The sequence below is a fragment of the Cinclus cinclus genome, chromosome 14, assembly GCF_963662255.1.
Source record: "Cinclus cinclus chromosome 14, bCinCin1.1, whole genome shotgun sequence".
Taxonomy (NCBI): Eukaryota; Metazoa; Chordata; class Aves; order Passeriformes; family Cinclidae; genus Cinclus; species Cinclus cinclus.
This window is the reverse complement of record NC_085059.1, coordinates 2496753-2512719: the sequence shown is the minus strand read 5'-3', so window position 1 is coordinate 2512719 and position 15967 is coordinate 2496753. Positions and strand designations below refer to the sequence as shown.

Here is a 15967-nt window from a genome sequence, read left to right as displayed (position 1 = left end):
TGGGGATGCTCAGGGAGTGGGGAACACGGTCAGGGTGAGGATCCTGGGCACAGGGCAATGGAAAGCAGCGGGGGAAGCAAAGCCCAGAGGTTTTTGAGGCTGCAAGCCTTAAACATCAGCCCCTGCAGCAGCCCAGGTGCAGGTCCCAGAGTTGCCAAGGCTGTCGTGACCTTCAGAGCATGGAGGTGGATGTTGCATCCCTGTGCCTGATGCTGGCTCCTGCCCAGGAGTCCCAGTGGCTGCAGCAGGAAGGGTGGCAGGAGGTTTCCTTTGCTTTGTTGGCGTGGCTGCAGGGGCTGCTGCTGTCACAGCTCCCTCTCTGCTGGTGACAGCTTTGCCCTCGGGGACACTGCTGTGCCCCAGGAACAGCAGTGCTGGGTCAGTGGGACCTCCCTGCACAGGGACCCCCAGCCAGGGCTGGCTGTGCCAGCACCCCCAGGGACCTCCAGCCCCAGGAACCATGAGCAAGTGGAAACCACCACTGTGCAAAGGTTGCCCAAAGGAATTGCAAAGAGAGGCGGGGTTTTAATAAGAAATTGTATTTATTGAACAAAGGTGATCCAAACATTTCCAGAACATGTATCCTTCTAACAACAATGGATAGAACTTATTTACATGGAAGACTATACTTTTAACAATCTGGAACCAGTACTCCAACAACCTGGGTCCTATACAGTAACAATCTGGGACCTATACGGGAACAATCTAGAACCTAGAGATGAACAATCTAGGAGCTTTAGGCTAACAGCTCCTATAAAAACCCTCTAACATGTAGAACATATTTACAGCGGGGCCCTATCAATGCCCATTATCCCTGTCAATCGGGGAAGGAAGGAAGGAAGGAAGGAAAGAAGCAGCAGAGCAGGACTTCCTTGAGCACCATGTCCCTGAGGAGAGCCAGCCAGCCCCGCCCCAGGCTGGGCACTGCCTGTGGGCAGGGCAGGGCAGGGGAGCATCAGGTTGTCCTGCTCCTGGGGCTCCATCCTCACCCCAGGACCAGGGGCTCTTCCTTGTCCTTCTCATCAACGTCCATGGGCTCGGTGTCATCCTGCTCATCAACTTCCATGGGCTCAGTCTCATCATTTTCATCCACTTCCATGGGCTCGGTGTCATCCTGCTCATCAACTTCCATGGGCTCGGTGTCGTCCTTCTCATCAACTTCCATGGGCTCGGTGTCGTCTTGCTCATCAACTTCCATGGGCTCGGTGTCGTCCTTCTCATCCACTTCCATATCCTCAATGGTGTCTCTGGCAGTCTGCATGAGACAGCACAATTTCCCTTGGGGTCCCTGTCCCCAGCATCCATCCCCACAGGGCTGCAGCCTGCCCAGGCAGTCAGGGCTGCCCCCCTCCCTGGTATGGCACTGTACCTCCGCTGGGACAGGAGCGCTCATCCTACTGGCGTTGATGGTCCAGTTGAAGTGCTGGAAAAGTCCAGGCAGCAGGAGCAGCTCAGCACCAAGGCACAGAACGAAGAGCGAGGGACAACCGAGTGCTGGCAGCGGGAACATCTTGGCACCGTGGCAGAGAGCAAAGAGTGGGGGAGAACTGAGTGCTGGCAGCAGGTGAACTGTCTGTTGTGCTGGTCTCCAGGCCCTGGACCTTCCACCTGGAGCACTCCAGGCTCCGTGATGTCACAGAAGCTTCAGGGCCACTCCTCTCTTGGAGATGGACGTCATGGAACCATCAAATCCTTGAGTGGTTTGGCTTGGAAGGGACCCTAAAAATCATCTGGTTCCAACCTGAGCAAGCTCCCAGCACTTCAACCCTGTCCAACGTGGCCTTGGATGTTGCTGGGGATGGGGCACCCACATGTGCACAGGTCCCTGTGTCAGGGACAAGCAGCCTCACATTAAAGAACTTCTTTCCAGCATCAAATCTCTTCCAACTCTCTTTCCGTTTGATCCCATTCCCCCTTGTCCCATCAGTACACTTCCTGAGGAAGAGTCACGCTCCTTCTTCCACCTTTCATTCACTGTGAATGTGCTCTGAGCTTGCCACACAAGCTTCAGCTCTCGTTCCTCAGCAGCCCCAACTTTTTCAGCTTTTACTCTTGGGGAGGTGTTCTAGTAGGCTCAGTAACTTGGTGGCTTGCTGTGGTTCTCAACAGCTTCTCTGAAACACCACAGGGATGTCAGTCCACAGTCCACAGCCCCGGGGGTGTCCAACAAGCCATGCACAGCACTGGCCTTGGGAATTGCCAAAGCCTGGGAGCTCTGTGGCTCCCAAAGTGATGGAGAGAGGAGGAGAAAATGAACAGGAGCAGCGCAGGGAGCCTGAATGGCAGAGATGGAAAGCCCATGGTCCTGGGTGCCTGTGCAGTGTTTGTGGAGGGTATCCTGATGGCCCTGGGATCTCTTCTGGGCATGCGGGGGTGTTTTTGGTGGAGGAAGTGCAGAAGAACATTTCTGAGCAGCCATGTGTGGGAAATGGTCTTTGGCTGAGGTAGAGGTTGAATTTTCCTGCGATGGTAAAGGAAGGAGATGGTTGCGTGTCCGGAAAGAGCAGCGGAGCAAAGTGCTGCCAGATCTTGGTGTTTCTGGGGGTGCTGGCACAGCCACGGGGCTGGGAGTCCCTGTGCACAGGGGGGTCCCCCTGACCCAGCCCTGGGCCCTGCTGGTGTTCCTGGGCTGGTGTCGCCAAGAGCAAAGGCGTCAGCAGCAGAGAGGGGGCTCTGACAGGAGCGGCCCTGCAGCAAAGGCACCAAAACCTGCTGAGGGCATGGAGATGTTCCTCAGCAGCTGCACTTCCTTTCTTTCTTTCTGTGCAAGCGTGGCCCACAGAAACAGCCCTTGAGCCAACAAGAAAGGCGTCAAGACCAACATGATGTGTGTTTTGGAATTTCTGTGTCATTTCTGTGTGGATTTACCCTTGCCCTGACTGTGTGTGCAACGCTGAAATCTGCGGGTTGAGGCTTGCAAGCCCTTAGCAATGATTTGGTGGCATAGGGGGGCTTCCTGTCCTTGCATTGAGACATGTAATTCCAAGGTATCGATGCATCAGCTGCTTTTCTTGTGGCAGGACTTGGGATTTTGGGTCAGCAGGCTGATTGCAGCGGCCCTGATCGCTGATGCTCAGGGGGATCTCCAGGTGCTTTGGGCTGCAGAGGCTCGGGCACACAGGGCTGGGGACAGCCCTGGCGGGGACAGCACCCAGGGCTGGGGACAGCTGGTGGGGACAGCAGTGTCCCTCAGCGCTGGCCTGGGAGACCAAAGCCTGTCCTGGTGGCCCTGCAGCTGATAAAGGGATGAATTGAGGACCAGCAATAACAGCATGCCTGCGGTGCCGCACCAGGATCAGCGTCTCCTGCTTGGAAAAGAAATGTCGCTGTGCTTTGACATTTCTTCCCAATAAAGACCTTGTCATTGGTGCAGTGACCAGGGCTTGATCCTCTGGGAGTACTTTGCCTGTTGGACACTCCTTTTGGCTGCGAGGCAGCTGAGTGCTTGCGGGGCAGGTGGGTGGCACGTCCCCAGCACAGGCACTGGGGGCTCTGCTCAAAGCCTGGGGCTTTCTCTTGATCCATCATCCCAAGGCCATGCAGTGACACCTCTTTGCACTGGGAGCAGCTTCAGATGGGATATGGGGCAGGACTTGTTCCCTGGCAGGGTGGGCAGGCCTGGCACAGGGTGCCCAGAGCAGCTGTGGCTGCCCCTGGATCCCTGGCAGTGCCCAAGGCCAGGCTGGAGCAGCGTGGGACAGTGGGAGGTGTCCCTGCCGTGGCAGAGCTTGCACTGGGTGGCACTGAAGGTTCCTTTGCACCCAGCCCATTCTGTGATCTTGTGTTTAATTGATTCCAATAGATTGTAGCTGTGGTTAAAAGAAATAATCGCAGGAGTGGGATATATTTTAGCTGGTAAGGAGTCCAAAGCAGTGGTGGGGGTGGGAGTTTGCTGTTTCCCCCTCCGCAGCTGTAGCTCTTGTGGCAGGTTGGTGGAGGGGATTTCACAGCTATTTCTACTGACTGGGTAGTTGACTTAGAGCTGGACAATGAATTAGAATGGAAAGTCTTCTCTCCCTTTGTGGGAGCAAGGGATGAGGTCTGGCAGCGGTAGGATTTGCAGCTGTCGGGGAAGAAGGGACAATTCTGTAAGACATCTATGCAGTGGCTACGTGAGGATGCACATCTTTTATTTGTCTGAGAGGCCAAGCTCCCGGACAGAGAGAAGGGGCAAAGTGACAGCAGAGAAGAGAGAAGGAGGAGAAGGTACAGACATGCAGGCCGTTGGCTTGGGTGGGCCGTGGGATTGATGCCTTTTCTTGGAGGCCAGCTTCCCTGGTGCACTCAATTCTTGTCTCTTCCTGAGATTTAAATGCTGGGTGAGGAGCTCAGCAGTGCTGAAAGAAGAGCCCTGTCCTTTGTGATCCCTTTGGGATGGCACTGGAAGTGCCCTGAGTGCACATGCAGAGGCCCCGTCATGGCTTCTCATGCCAGGACACCGACACTGAATTGGCACCTACATGGCACCTAAATGGCTCCTGTGAATGACATTTAGGCCTTTGAAATAGCTGCTGCAAGTGGTATGAAACTGCTTTGTGAGCTGGGCCCTTGGCATGAGCTGTGAGGGGCTGAGGGCTGGCCTGAGCCAGTGCTGTGTCCCCACAGCCTCAGCTGCACAGCAGGCACTGCCAGAGTGCCTGAACCCACTTTTGAAAGCATGCTTTAAACGGCAGCTGGTGCTGAGCTTCCCCTTGGCACCCTCTGACCAAAGAGTGGTTTGGTTACTGTGGGGGAGTTTGTTTTGTGAAGCGTGCGGGATTTGCCAGTGCCCCCTGTGATGGGGATGCTCAGGGAGTGGGGAACACGGTCAGGGTGAGGATCCTGGGCACAGGGCAATGGAAAGCAGCGGGGGAAGCAAAGCCCAGAGGTTTTTGAGGCTGCAAGCCTTAAACATCAGCCCCTGCAGCAGCCCAGGTGCAGGTCCCAGAGTTGCCAAGGCTGTCGTGACCTTCAGAGCATGGAGGTGGATGTTGCATCCCTGTGCCTGATGCTGGCTCCTGCCCAGGAGTCCCAGTGGCTGCAGCAGGAAGGGTGGCAGGAGGTTTCCTTTGCTTTGTTGGCGTGGCTGCAGGGGCTGCTGCTGTCACAGCTCCCTCTCTGCTGGTGACAGCTTTGCCCTCGGGGACACTGCTGGGCCCCAGGAACAGCAGTGCTGGGTCAGTGGGACCTCCCTGCACAGGGACCCCCAGCCAGGGCTGGCTGTGCCAGCACCCCCCGGGACCTCCAGCCCCAGGAACCATGAGCAAGTTGAAACCATGACTGTGCAAAGGTTGCCCAAAGGAATTGCAAAGAGCGGCGGGGTTTTAATAAGAAATTGTATTTATTGAACAGAGGTGATCCAAACATTTCCAGAACATCTATCCTTCTAACAACAATGGATAGAACTTATTTACATGGAAGACTATACTTTTAACAATCTGGAACCAGTACTCCAACAACCTGGGACCTATACAGTAACAATCTGGGACCTATACGGGAACAATCTAGAACCTAGAGATGAACAGTCTAGGAGCTTTAGGCTAACAGCTCCTATAAAAACCCTCTAACATGTAGAACATATTTACAGCGGGGCCCTATCAATGCCCATTATCCCTGTCAATCGGGGAAGGAAGGAAGGAAGGAAGGAAGGAAAGAAGCAGCAGAGCAGGACTTCCTTGAGCACCATGTCCCTGAATAGAGCCAGCCAGCCCCGCCCCAGGCTGGGCACTGCCTGTGGGCAGGGCAGGGGAGCATCAGGTTGTCCTGCTCCTGGGGCTCCATCCTCACCCCAGGACCAGGGGCTCTTCCTTGTCCTTCTCATCAACGTCCATGGGCTCGGTGTCATCCTGCTCATCAACTTCCATGGGCTCAGTCTCATCATTTTCATCCACTTCCATGGGCTCGGTGTCATCCTGCTCATCAACTTCCATGGGCTCGGTGTCGTCCTTCTCATCAACTTCCATGGGCTCGGTGTCGTCTTGCTCATCAACTTCCATGGGCTCGGTGTCGTCCTTCTCATCCACTTCCATATCCTCAATGGTGTCTCTGGCAGTCTGCGTGAGACAGCACAATCTCCCTTGGGGTCCCTGTCCCCAGCATCCATCCCCACAGGGCTGCAGCCTGCCCAGGCAGTCAGGGCTGCCCCCCTCCCTGGTATGGCACTGTACCTCCGCTGGGACAGGAGCGCTCATCCTACTGGCGTTGATGCTCCAGTAGAAGTGCTGGAAAAGTCCAGGCAGCAGGAGCAGCTCAGCACCAAGGCACAGAACGAAGAGCGAGGGACAACCGAGTGCTGGCAGCGGGAACATCTTGGCACCGTGGCAGAGAGCAAAGAGTGGGGGAGAACTGAGTGCTGGCAGCAGGTGAACTGTCTGTTGTGCTGGTCTCCAGGCCCTGGACCTTCCACCTGGAGCACTCCAGGCTCCGTGATGTCACAGAAGCTTCAGGGCCACTTCTCTCTTGGAGATGGACGTCATGGAACCATCAAATCCTTGAGTGGTTTGGCTTGGAAGGGACCCTAAAAATCATCTGGTTCCAACCTGAGCAAGCTCCCAGCACTTCAACCCTGTCCAACGTGGCCTTGGATGTTGCTGGGGATGGGGCACCCACATGTGCACAGGTCCCTGTGTCAGGGACAAGCAGCCTCACATTAAAGAACTTCTTTCCAGCATCAAATCTCTTCCAACTCTCTTTCCGTTTGATCCCATTCCCCCTTGTCCCATCAGTAGACTTCCTGAGGAAGAGTCACGCTCCTTCTTCCACCTTTCATTCACTGTGAATGTGCTCTGAGCTTGCCACACAAGCTTCAGCTCTCGTTCCTCAGCAGCCCCAACTTTTTCAGCTTTTACTCTTGGGGAGGTGTTCTAGTAGGCTCAGTAACTCGGTGGCTTGCTGTGGTTCTCAACAGCTTCTCTGAAACACCACAGGGATGTCAGTCCACAGTCCACAGCCCCGGGGGTGTCCAACAAGCCATGCACAGCACTGGCCTTGGGAATTGCCAAAGCCTGGGAGCTCTGTGGCTCCCAAAGTGATGGAGAGAGGAGGAGAAAATGAACAGGAGCAGCGCAGGGAGCCTGAATGGCAGAGATGGAAAGCCCATGGTCCCGGGTGCCTGTGCAGTGTTTGTGGAGGGTATCCTGATGGCCCTGGGATCTCTTCTGGGCATGCGGGGGTGTTTTTGGTGGAGGAAGTGCAGAAGAACATTTCTGAGCAGCCATGTGTGGGAAATGGTCTTTGGCTGAGGTAGAGGTTGAATTTTCCTGCGATGGCAAAGGAAGGAGATGGTTGCGTGTCCGGAAAGAGCAGCGGAGCAAAGTGCTGCCAGATCTTGGTGTTTCTGGGGGTGCTGGCACAGCCACGGGGCTGGGAGTCCCTGTGCACAGGGGGGTCCCCCTGACCCAGCCCTGGGCCCTGCTGGTGTTCCTGGGCTGGTGTCGCCAAGAGCAAAGGCGTCAGCAGCAGAGAGGGGGCTCTGACAGGAGCGGCCCTGCAGCAAAGGCACCAAAACCTGCTGAGGGCATGGAGATGTTCCTCAGCAGCTGCACTTCCTTTCTTTCTTTCTGTGCAAGCGTGGCCCACAGAAACAGCCCTTGAGCCAACAAGAAAGGCGTCAAGACCAACAAGATGTGTGTTTTGGAATTTCTGTGTCATTTCTGTGTGGATTTACCCTTGCCCTGACTGTGTGTGCAACGCTGAAGTCTGCGGGTTGAGGCTTGCAAGCCCTTAGCAATGATTTGGTGGCATAGGGGGGCTTCCTGTCCTTGCATTGAGACATGTAATTCCAAGGTATCGATGCATCAGCTGCTTTTCTTGTGGCAGGACTTGGGATTTTGGGTCAGCAGGCTGATTGCAGCGGCCCTGATCGCTGATGCTCAGGGGGATCTCCAGGTGCTTTGGGCTGCAGAGGCTCGGGCACACAGGGCTGGGGACAGCCCTGGCGGGGACAGCACCCAGGGCTGGGGACAGCTGGTGGGGGCAGCAGTGTCCCTCAGCGCTGGCCTGGGAGACCAAAGCCTGTCCTGGTGGCCCTGCAGCTGATAAAGGGATGAATTGAGGACCAGCAATAACAGCATGCCTGCGGTGCCGTACCAGGATCAGCGTCTCCTGCTTGGAAAAGAAATGTCGCTGTGCTTTGACATTTCTTCCCAATAAAGACCTTGTCATTGGTGCAGTGACCAGGGCTTGATCCTCTGGGAGTACTTTGCCTGTTGGACACTCCTTTTGGCTGCGAGGCAGCTGAGTGCTTGCGGGGCAGGTGGGTGGCACGTCCCCAGCACAGGCACTGGGGGCTCTGCTCAAAGCCTGGGGCTTTCTCTTGATCCATCATCCCAAGGCCATGCAGTGACACCTCTTTGCACTGGGAGCAGCTTCAGATGGGATACGGGGCAGGACTTGTTCCCTGGCAGGGTGGGCAGGGCTGGCACAGGGTGCCCAGAGCAGCTGTGGCTGCCCCTGGATCCCTGGCAGTGCCCAAGGCCAGGCTGGAGCAGCGTGGGACAGTGGGAGGTGTCCCTGCCGTGGCAGAGCTTGCACTGGGTGGCACTGAAGGTTCCTTTGCACCCAGCCCATTCTGTGATCTTGTGTTTAATTGATTCCAATTGATTGTAGCTGTGGTTAAAAGAAATAATCGCAGGAGTGGGATATATTTTAGCTGGTAAGGAGTCCAAAGCAGTGGTGGGGGTGGGAGTTTGCTGTTTCCCCCTCCGCAGCTGTAGCTCTTGTGGCAGGTTGGTGGAGGGGATTTCACAGCTATTTCTACTGACTGGGTAGTTGACTTAGAGCTGGACAATGAATTAGAATGGAAAGTCTTCTCTCCCTTTGTGGGAGCAAGGGATGAGGTCTGGCAGCGGTAGGATTTGCAGCTGTCGGGGAAGAAGGGACAATTCTGTAAGACATCTATGCAGTGGCTACGTGAGGATGCACATCTTTTATTTGTCTGAGAGGCCAAGCTCCCGGACAGAGAGAAGGGGCAAAGTGACAGCAGAGAAGAGAGAAGGAGGAGAAGGTACAGACATGCAGGCCGTTGGCTTGGGTGGGCCGTGGGATTGATGCCTTTTCTTGGAGGCCAGCTTCCCTGGTGCACTCAATTCTTGTCTCTTCCTGAGATTTAAATGCTGGGTGAGGAGCTCAGCAGTGCTGAAAGAAGAGCCCTGTCCTTTGTGATCCCTTTGGGATGGCACTGGAAGTGCCCTGAGTGCACATGCAGAGGCCCCGTCATGGCTTCTCATGCCAGGACACCGACACTGAATTGGCACCTACATGGCACCTAAATGGCTCCTGTGAATGACATTTAGGCCTTTGAAATAGCTGCTGCAAGTGGTATGAAACTGCTTTGTGAGCTGGGCCCTTGGCATGAGCTGTGAGGGGCTGAGGGCTGGCCTGAGCCAGTGCTGTGTCCCCACAGCCTCAGCTGCACAGCAGGCACTGCCAGAGTGCCTGAACCCACTTTTGAAAGCATGCTTTAAACGGCAGCTGGTGCTGAGCTTCCCCTTGGCACCCTCTGACCAAAGAGTGGTTTGGTTACTGTGGGGGAGTTTGTTTTGTGAAGCGTGCGGGATTTGCCAGTGCCCCCTGTGATGGGGATGCTCAGGGAGTGGGGAACACGGTCAGGGTGAGGATCCTGGGCACAGGGCAATGGAAAGCAGCGGGGGAAGCAAAGCCCAGAGGTTTTTGAGGCTGCAAGCCTTAAACATCAGCCCCTGCAGCAGCCCAGGTGCAGGTCCCAGAGTTGCCAAGGCTGTCGTGACCTTCAGAGCATGGAGGTGGATGTTGCATCCCTGTGCCTGATGCTGGCTCCTGCCCAGGAGTCCCAGTGGCTGCAGCAGGAAGGGTGGCAGGAGGTTTCCTTTGCTTTGTTGGCGTGGCTGCAGGGGCTGCTGCTGTCACAGCTCCCTCTCTGCTGGTGACAGCTTTGCCCTCGGGGACACTGCTGGGCCCCAGGAACAGCAGTGCTGGGTCAGTGGGACCTCCCTGCACAGGGACCCCCAGCCAGGGCTGGCTGTGCCAGCACCCCCCGGGACCTCCAGCCCCAGGAACCATGAGCAAGTTGAAACCATGACTGTGCAAAGGTTGCCCAAAGGAATTGCAAAGAGCGGCGGGGTTTTAATAAGAAATTGTATTTATTGAACAGAGGTGATCCAAACATTTCCAGAACATCTATCCTTCTAACAACAATGGATAGAACTTATTTACATGGAAGACTATACTTTTAACAATCTGGAACCAGTACTCCAACAACCTGGGACCTATACAGTAACAATCTGGGACCTATACGGGAACAATCTAGAACCTAGAGATGAACAATCTAGGAGCTTTAGGCTAACAGCTCCTATAAAAACCCTCTAACATGTAGAACATATTTACAGCGGGGCCCTATCAATGCCCATTATCCCTGTCAATCGGGGAAGGAAGGAAGGAAGGAAGGAAGGAAAGAAGCAGCAGAGCAGGACTTCCTTGAGCACCATGTCCCTGAATAGAGCCAGCCAGCCCCGCCCCAGGCTGGGCACTGCCTGTGGGCAGGGCAGGGGAGCATCAGGTTGTCCTGCTCCTGGGGCTCCATCCTCACCCCAGGACCAGGGGCTCTTCCTTGTCCTTCTCATCAACGTCCATGGGCTCGGTGTCATCCTGCTCATCAACTTCCATGGGCTCAGTCTCATCATTTTCATCCACTTCCATGGGCTCGGTGTCATCCTGCTCATCAACTTCCATGGGCTCGGTGTCGTCCTTCTCATCAACTTCCATGGGCTCGGTGTCGTCTTGCTCATCAACTTCCATGGGCTCGGTGTCGTCCTTCTCATCCACTTCCATATCCTCAATGGTGTCTCTGGCAGTCTGCGTGAGACAGCACAATCTCCCTTGGGGTCCCTGTCCCCAGCATCCATCCCCACAGGGCTGCAGCCTGCCCAGGCAGTCAGGGCTGCCCCCCTCCCTGGTATGGCACTGTACCTCCGCTGGGACAGGAGCGCTCATCCTACTGGCGTTGATGCTCCAGTAGAAGTGCTGGAAAAGTCCAGGCAGCAGGAGCAGCTCAGCACCAAGGCACAGAACGAAGAGCGAGGGACAACCGAGTGCTGGCAGCGGGAACATCTTGGCACCGTGGCAGAGAGCAAAGAGTGGGGGAGAACTGAGTGCTGGCAGCAGGTGAACTGTCTGTTGTGCTGGTCTCCAGGCCCTGGACCTTCCACCTGGAGCACTCCAGGCTCCGTGATGTCACAGAAGCTTCAGGGCCACTTCTCTCTTGGAGATGGACGTCATGGAACCATCAAATCCTTGAGTGGTTTGGCTTGGAAGGGACCCTAAAAATCATCTGGTTCCAACCTGAGCAAGCTCCCAGCACTTCAACCCTGTCCAACGTGGCCTTGGATGTTGCTGGGGATGGGGCACCCACATGTGCACAGGTCCCTGTGTCAGGGACAAGCAGCCTCACATTAAAGAACTTCTTTCCAGCATCAAATCTCTTCCAACTCTCTTTCCGTTTGATCCCATTCCCCCTTGTCCCATCAGTAGACTTCCTGAGGAAGAGTCACGCTCCTTCTTCCACCTTTCATTCACTGTGAATGTGCTCTGAGCTTGCCACACAAGCTTCAGCTCTCGTTCCTCAGCAGCCCCAACTTTTTCAGCTTTTACTCTTGGGGAGGTGTTCTAGTAGGCTCAGTAACTCGGTGGCTTGCTGTGGTTCTCAACAGCTTCTCTGAAACACCACAGGGATGTCAGTCCACAGTCCACAGCCCCGGGGGTGTCCAACAAGCCATGCACAGCACTGGCCTTGGGAATTGCCAAAGCCTGGGAGCTCTGTGGCTCCCAAAGTGATGGAGAGAGGAGGAGAAAATGAACAGGAGCAGCGCAGGGAGCCTGAATGGCAGAGATGGAAAGCCCATGGTCCCGGGTGCCTGTGCAGTGTTTGTGGAGGGTATCCTGATGGCCCTGGGATCTCTTCTGGGCATGCGGGGGTGTTTTTGGTGGAGGAAGTGCAGAAGAACATTTCTGAGCAGCCATGTGTGGGAAATGGTCTTTGGCTGAGGTAGAGGTTGAATTTTCCTGCGATGGCAAAGGAAGGAGATGGTTGCGTGTCCGGAAAGAGCAGCGGAGCAAAGTGCTGCCAGATCTTGGTGTTTCTGGGGGTGCTGGCACAGCCACGGGGCTGGGAGTCCCTGTGCACAGGGGGGTCCCCCTGACCCAGCCCTGGGCCCTGCTGGTGTTCCTGGGCTGGTGTCGCCAAGAGCAAAGGCGTCAGCAGCAGAGAGGGGGCTCTGACAGGAGCGGCCCTGCAGCAAAGGCACCAAAACCTGCTGAGGGCATGGAGATGTTCCTCAGCAGCTGCACTTCCTTTCTTTCTTTCTGTGCAAGCGTGGCCCACAGAAACAGCCCTTGAGCCAACAAGAAAGGCGTCAAGACCAACAAGATGTGTGTTTTGGAATTTCTGTGTCATTTCTGTGTGGATTTACCCTTGCCCTGACTGTGTGTGCAACGCTGAAGTCTGCGGGTTGAGGCTTGCAAGCCCTTAGCAATGATTTGGTGGCATAGGGGGGCTTCCTGTCCTTGCATTGAGACATGTAATTCCAAGGTATCGATGCATCAGCTGCTTTTCTTGTGGCAGGACTTGGGATTTTGGGTCAGCAGGCTGATTGCAGCGGCCCTGATCGCTGATGCTCAGGGGGATCTCCAGGTGCTTTGGGCTGCAGAGGCTCGGGCACACAGGGCTGGGGACAGCCCTGGCGGGGACAGCACCCAGGGCTGGGGACAGCTGGTGGGGGCAGCAGTGTCCCTCAGCGCTGGCCTGGGAGACCAAAGCCTGTCCTGGTGGCCCTGCAGCTGATAAAGGGATGAATTGAGGACCAGCAATAACAGCATGCCTGCGGTGCCGTACCAGGATCAGCGTCTCCTGCTTGGAAAAGAAATGTCGCTGTGCTTTGACATTTCTTCCCAATAAAGACCTTGTCATTGGTGCAGTGACCAGGGCTTGATCCTCTGGGAGTACTTTGCCTGTTGGACACTCCTTTTGGCTGCGAGGCAGCTGAGTGCTTGCGGGGCAGGTGGGTGGCACGTCCCCAGCACAGGCACTGGGGGCTCTGCTCAAAGCCTGGGGCTTTCTCTTGATCCATCATCCCAAGGCCATGCAGTGACACCTCTTTGCACTGGGAGCAGCTTCAGATGGGATACGGGGCAGGACTTGTTCCCTGGCAGGGTGGGCAGGGCTGGCACAGGGTGCCCAGAGCAGCTGTGGCTGCCCCTGGATCCCTGGCAGTGCCCAAGGCCAGGCTGGAGCAGCGTGGGACAGTGGGAGGTGTCCCTGCCGTGGCAGAGCTTGCACTGGGTGGCACTGAAGGTTCCTTTGCACCCAGCCCATTCTGTGATCTTGTGTTTAATTGATTCCAATTGATTGTAGCTGTGGTTAAAAGAAATAATCGCAGGAGTGGGATATATTTTAGCTGGTAAGGAGTCCAAAGCAGTGGTGGGGGTGGGAGTTTGCTGTTTCCCCCTCCGCAGCTGTAGCTCTTGTGGCAGGTTGGTGGAGGGGATTTCACAGCTATTTCTACTGACTGGGTAGTTGACTTAGAGCTGGACAATGAATTAGAATGGAAAGTCTTCTCTCCCTTTGTGGGAGCAAGGGATGAGGTCTGGCAGCGGTAGGATTTGCAGCTGTCGGGGAAGAAGGGACAATTCTGTAAGACATCTATGCAGTGGCTACGTGAGGATGCACATCTTTTATTTGTCTGAGAGGCCAAGCTCCCGGACAGAGAGAAGGGGCAAAGTGACAGCAGAGAAGAGAGAAGGAGGAGAAGGTACAGACATGCAGGCCGTTGGCTTGGGTGGGCCGTGGGATTGATGCCTTTTCTTGGAGGCCAGCTTCCCTGGTGCACTCAATTCTTGTCTCTTCCTGAGATTTAAATGCTGGGTGAGGAGCTCAGCAGTGCTGAAAGAAGAGCCCTGTCCTTTGTGATCCCTTTGGGATGGCACTGGAAGTGCCCTGAGTGCACATGCAGAGGCCCCGTCATGGCTTCTCATGCCAGGACACCGACACTGAATTGGCACCTACATGGCACCTAAATGGCTCCTGTGAATGACATTTAGGCCTTTGAAATAGCTGCTGCAAGTGGTATGAAACTGCTTTGTGAGCTGGGCCCTTGGCATGAGCTGTGAGGGGCTGAGGGCTGGCCTGAGCCAGTGCTGTGTCCCCACAGCCTCAGCTGCACAGCAGGCACTGCCAGAGTGCCTGAAGCCACTTTTGAAAGCATGCTTTAAACGGCAGCTGGTGCTGAGCTTCCCCTTGGCACCCTCTGACCAAAGAGTGGTTTGGTTACTGTGGGGGAGTTTGTTTTGTGAAGCGTGCGGGATTTGCCAGTGCCCCCTGTGATGGGGATGCTCAGGGAGTGGGGAACACGGTCAGGGTGAGGATCCTGGGCACAGGGCAATGGAAAGCAGCGGGGGAAGCAAAGCCCAGAGGTTTTTGAGGCTGCAAGCCTTAAACATCAGCCCCTGCAGCAGCCCAGGTGCAGGTCCCAGAGTTGCCAAGGCTGTCGTGACCTTCAGAGCATGGAGGTGGATGTTGCATCCCTGTGCCTGATGCTGGCTCCTGCCCAGGAGTCCCAGTGGCTGCAGCAGGAAGGGTGGCAGGAGGTTTCCTTTGCTTTGTTGGCGTGGCTGCAGGGGCTGCTGCTGTCACAGCTCCCTCTCTGCTGGTGACAGCTTTGCCCTCGGGGACACTGCTGGGCCCCAGGAACAGCAGTGCTGGGTCAGTGGGACCTCCCTGCACAGGGACCCCCAGCCAGGGCTGGCTGTGCCAGCACCCCCAGGGACCTCCAGCCCCAGGAACCATGAGCAAGTGGAAACCACCACTGTGCAAAGGTTGCCCAAAGGAATTGCAAAGAGAGGCGGGGTTTTAATAAGAAATTGTATTTATTGAACAAAGGTGATCCAAACATTTCCAGAACATCTATCCTTCTAACAACAATGGATAGAACTTATTTACATGGAAGACTATGCTTTTAACAATCTGGAACCAGTACTCCAACAACCTGGGTCCTATACAGTAACAATCTGGGACCTATACGGGAACAATCTAGAACCTAGAGATGAACAATCTAGGAGCTTTAGGCTAACAGCTCCTATAAAAACCCTCTAACATGTAGAACATATTTACAGCGGGGCCCTATCAATGCCCATTATCCCTGTCAATCGGGGAAGGAAGGAAGGAAGGAAGGAAAGAAGCAGCAGAGCAGGACTTCCTTGAGCACCATGTCCCTGAGGAGAGCCAGCCAGCCCCGCCCCAGGCTGGGCACTGCCTGTGGGCAGGGCAGGGCAGGGGAGCATCAGGTTGTCCTGCTCCTGGGGCTCCATCCTCACCCCAGGACCAGGGGCTCTTCCTTGTCCTTCTCATCAACGTCCATGGGCTCGGTGTCATCCTGCTCATCAACTTCCATGGGCTCAGTCTCATCATTTTCATCCACTTCCATGGGCTCGGTGTCATCCTGCTCATCAACTTCCATGGGCTCGGTGTCGTCCTTCTCATCAACTTCCATGGGCTCGGTGTCGTCTTGCTCATCAACTTCCATGGGCTCGGTGTCGTCCTTCTCATCCACTTCCATATCCTCAATGGTGTCTCTGGCAGTCTGCATGAGACAGCACAATTTCCCTTGGGGTCCCTGTCCCCAGCATCCATCCCCACAGGGCTGCAGCCTGCCCAGGCAGTCAGGGCTGCCCCCCTCCCTGGTATGGCACTGTACCTCCGCTGGGACAGGAGCGCTCATCCTACTGGCGTTGATGCTCCAGTAGAAGTGCTGGAAAAGTCCAGGCAGCAGGAGCAGCTCAGCACCAAGGCACAGAACGAAGAGCGAGGGACAACCGAGTGCTGGCAGCGGGAACATCTTGGCACCGTGGCAGAGAGCAAAGAGTGGGGGAGAACTGAGTGCTGGCAGCAGGTGAACTGTCTGTTGTGCTGGTCTCCAGGCCCTGGACCTTCCACCTGGAGCACTCCAGGCTCCGTGATGTC

At 55.6% G+C, this 15967-nt stretch overlaps 1 protein-coding gene across 1 annotated transcript in view; it reads left to right on the top strand.

The window, feature by feature from the left end:
- The window catches only part of SIL1 (SIL1 nucleotide exchange factor), a 730974-nt gene that overhangs the window by 64500 nt on the left and 650507 nt on the right, over positions 1–15967 (top strand). The gene's annotated exons all lie outside the window — the stretch shown is intronic.